Source organism: Erinaceus europaeus, chromosome 13 (genome assembly GCF_950295315.1).
Source record: "Erinaceus europaeus chromosome 13, mEriEur2.1, whole genome shotgun sequence".
NCBI lineage: Eukaryota > Metazoa > Chordata > Mammalia > Eulipotyphla > Erinaceidae > Erinaceus > Erinaceus europaeus.
In genome coordinates, this window is record NC_080174.1 from 52,013,122 (window position 1) to 52,017,030 (window position 3,909).

General features: G+C 39.9%; 1 non-coding gene across 1 annotated transcript; it reads right to left on the reverse strand.

Annotated features, from left to right (window-relative positions):
- Positions 1 to 3,050: 3,050 nt before the first annotated feature.
- Positions 3,051 to 3,153, reverse strand: LOC132532512 (U6 spliceosomal RNA). The gene has a single exon (XR_009544466.1). It is a non-coding gene; the product is annotated as a U6 spliceosomal RNA (small nuclear RNA).
- Positions 3,154 to 3,909: the final 756 nt, after the last annotated feature.

Genomic DNA, 3,909 nt, shown 5'->3' on the forward strand with positions numbered 1-3,909 from the left:
TAACAACAACAATAACCATAACAATAACCATAACAATAAAACAAGGGAAACAAAAGGGAATCATTTTTGTTCTTTAATTTTTTTTTTTTTTTAATTTTGATAGGACAGAGAAATTGAGAGGAGGAGAGACAGACAGACAGGCAGACAGATGATAGATAGATAGACACCTGGTGGTCCAGGAGGTGGCATATTGGATTCTCAACCATGAGGCCCTGAGTTCAATCCCTGGCAACACATATGCCAGAGTGGGGGGTCTTTCTCTCTTCACACCTATCTTTCACATGAATAAATAAATAAATAATTTAAAAAGAGAAAGAGACCTACAGCACTGCTTCAACACTCATGAAGCTTCCCCTCATAGGTGGGGGTTGAACCCAGGTCTTTGTGCATGGTAACGTGTGTCCTCTGCTGGATGGGCTACCACCCTGGCCCAACATCAGCATCTTCTGGACTTTCCAGGGAGGATATTTCATAAAGTGGGAGAGCCTTCATGTTGGTATTTTTCACTGTATATAAACTTGAAGGTAACCTGGACAGTTTCCTCATTTCTCCAGCCTCAAATGTCACAGTAATGGTACAACAGGGTGGAGTTTCTGTTAATACTTAGCAGGGGCCTGTCAAGTGAAGCACAACAGAGAAAGAATGTGGCATCAGGAGAGTTCATTTATATTTTGGAAAACCAGTTGTTAGGAGGGTTGGATCAATGTGCAATCAAGCAGTGAAGGAGTGGAGGTAGGTGGACTCCAGAGCCTGCGGCTCCTTACTCTGCTCCTCAAGTCATCTGTCATCTTGCTGCTGCCCATGGATAACCCAGACATGCAGGCTCAACTCTGCAGCTAGACCACAGTTGTCAAGTGCATTTCCCTTTCTAAAAATAAATTACATTCTTAACTAGGTAAATTGCAACTGTATGGAATATACAGAGGCATACATATCTAGATACTTGCATATAATGCATAAATTATAAGGACATGACTCAGTGAATATGTCTCAAAGTCAACACATTCCATTAGCCAGTCCTAATAATGAAACTGCACTTTATCAGCACTCAAGTTCAGGTTTAAATAAGGAAGACTTGCTGGGAGAGAAAAAAAAAAAAAAAAACAAGAAAGAGCCTGAAATCACCTCAGGGTCTGGCTCAGATGGCTGAGTGGATTATCGTGTCATTCACTAAAAAAAGAAACATGGGAGGCAAGGAAAGACTGGAGGAGAGAATTATGAGGATGAATTGTACCATGTTGAGCTGGAGATGCCTGTGGGACACTCTAAAGACTATTTATAGTCCTCGATTGGAACTATAGGATTAGAACATGAGGGGCAAGTTGGAACTGGGCAGATAGACTTAATGGTTCTAAAACATGAACTGGAGTCAGTTTGCAGTGGGTTTTTGTGCTTCTCCCAGATTAAAAATTTTAATAACAAAGTGCTGGCATTGATGAACTATTTAATGTCTTATACAGTTTGCTTAACCTCTCTATCCTTAATCACCCCATTTATGAAATTGGGACAGTAGTCACACCTACTTCACAGAATTCTTGTGAGTAAATACTGAGTATTTAATGAATAAATAAAAATAAAATAGAACAGCACTTGGAACATAGGAGACACTCAGAAAATATTAGTTGTCCCACTTATGGGTACAATAGGACTAAATATTTGAGGTGTTTTTTTAATGTTTTTTATTTGTAATTAATACTGTGTTACAAGACTGTAACATTGCCACACCTACCACTAAAGTTGTGTCTCTATCTTCTCAACTCCCAAACATAACCACCACAGTTCTCACAAGTCTTACAGTTTGCTTGCTTCTGTTTGTTTGTTTTTTTGTTTGATTTTGCAAGTTCATGTATAACAGTTCTCTAGATTCCATATATGAGTGAACCCATCCAGTCTTTTATCTCTTTACTTATTTTGCTAAATATAATCACCTCCAGTTCTGTCCACTTAAGGATTAAATATGTGGAATAAAAACTTCTCAGTATTGGGAGATGAATTTTTTATTACAAACCAGGCATAAAAAAATAAACCAGATGGGCCAAATCAGTAGCTTCCTTAAACTGAGGCGAAAGGTCTAACGAGTCTTTGTGCTTGGAGAATGTGTGTGTGTGTGTGTGTGTGTGGTGTATGTGTGTGTGTGACATATACAATACATACACACATTTGTCAAAGAACATGTAAATGCTTCTGCACTACAGATCTAGAGTTGTTGAAATTATACCTAGGAATTATATCTGAAAAAAGGCACAAAAACCAGCATTTATAGTACTAAGCAAATAATACTTTGATATAAATCATTGACACACCACTCTTATAAGAACAATATTACTTTTTTACATTTAACCACATTTACATTTTCCACAGAAAAAATACCACTTTCTATTACCAGTAACAAAGAGCAGGGAGGGTTCCAATCTGACCACATCCTTGCCATCACTGATTATTTTTTTTAATATTTATTTTGGGGCAGGGAAGACAGCATAATGGTTATTCAAAATATTTTCATGCCAGAGGCTCCAAAGCCCCAGGTTCAATCCCCAGCACCACCATAAACCGGAGCTGAGCAATGCTCTGGTAGCTCTCTGTGTGTATATTTCTGAGTTTCTCTGTCATTAAAAATAAATAAATAAATAAATAAATTTATAAGATAGGAAGAACCGGGAACCAGGTGGTGGCGAACCTAGTTGAATGCACGTTACAATGCACAAGGACCCAGGTTCAAGTCGCTAGCCCCCACCTGCAAGGGGAAGTTTTGTGAGTGGTGAATCAATGTTACAGTTGTCTCTGTCTCTCTGTTCCTCTCTATCACCCCCTTCCCTCTCAATTTCACACTTTCTCTATCCAATAAATAAAAATAAAAAGATAATAAAAGAGAGAGAGAGAGAACTAGAGCATAGCTCTGGCACATACAATACTGAGAATCAAATTTAGAACTTCTTGCTTGAGACTTCAGTGCTTTATCCTCTGTGCAACCTCTTGGGGATCAACACACTATTTTCCTGGGTGATTTTATTTTATTTTATTTTATTTTATTTGCGGAGAATAGGATATCTAAAAACATGCAACATCCCCAGAGTTTGTGTGCCATCCTTGCACGAGGGCATGCAAATCTCTGTATTGTTTCAATTTTAGTATATCTGCTACCAATTTGAGCACTTATGTGATTTATTATTATTATTATTATTTATAAAAAGGAAACACTGACAGAACCATAAGATGAGTACAACTCCACACAATTCCCACTACCAGAACTCCGCATCCCGTCCCCACCCCTTGATAGCTTTCCTATTCTTTATCCCTCTGAGAGTATGGACCCAGGATCATTATGGGGTACAGAAGGTGGAAGGTCTGGCTTCTGTAATTGCTTCCCTGCTGAACATGGGTGTTGGCAGGTCATTTCACACTCCCAGCCTGTCTCTCTCTTTACCTAGTGGGGCAGGGCTCTGGGGAAGCGGGGCTCCAGGACACATTGGTGGGATCATCTGCCCAGGGAGGTCTGGTTGGCACCATGGTAGCATCTGGAACCTGGCAGCTGAAAAAATAGTTATATATAAAACCAAACAAATTGTTGACTAATCATGAACCTAAAGACTGGATTAGATTTCCAGTTCCGGAGGCAGAGCTACGAGCAGCAGATCGCTTTCTCTACTCTCCCGGATCAACTAGGAATAACAAAGGAGACCACCCGGGACCGAAACAAGACAGTACTAGAATGACCACAGGAACCCAGTAAATCACTGAATCTGGAGCAGCGACAGGAAGGGACACCAGGGGACAGAGATCTAACCAGGAATCTCAGGAGAAGACATATACCTCCCTGGCATAGCTGAGGGGCTGTGAAAGTCTCTTTGCATAACCACTGGATTATCTCTGCCACACCCTGCTTTATCTCTTGGTCAGGAGTCAGTGATT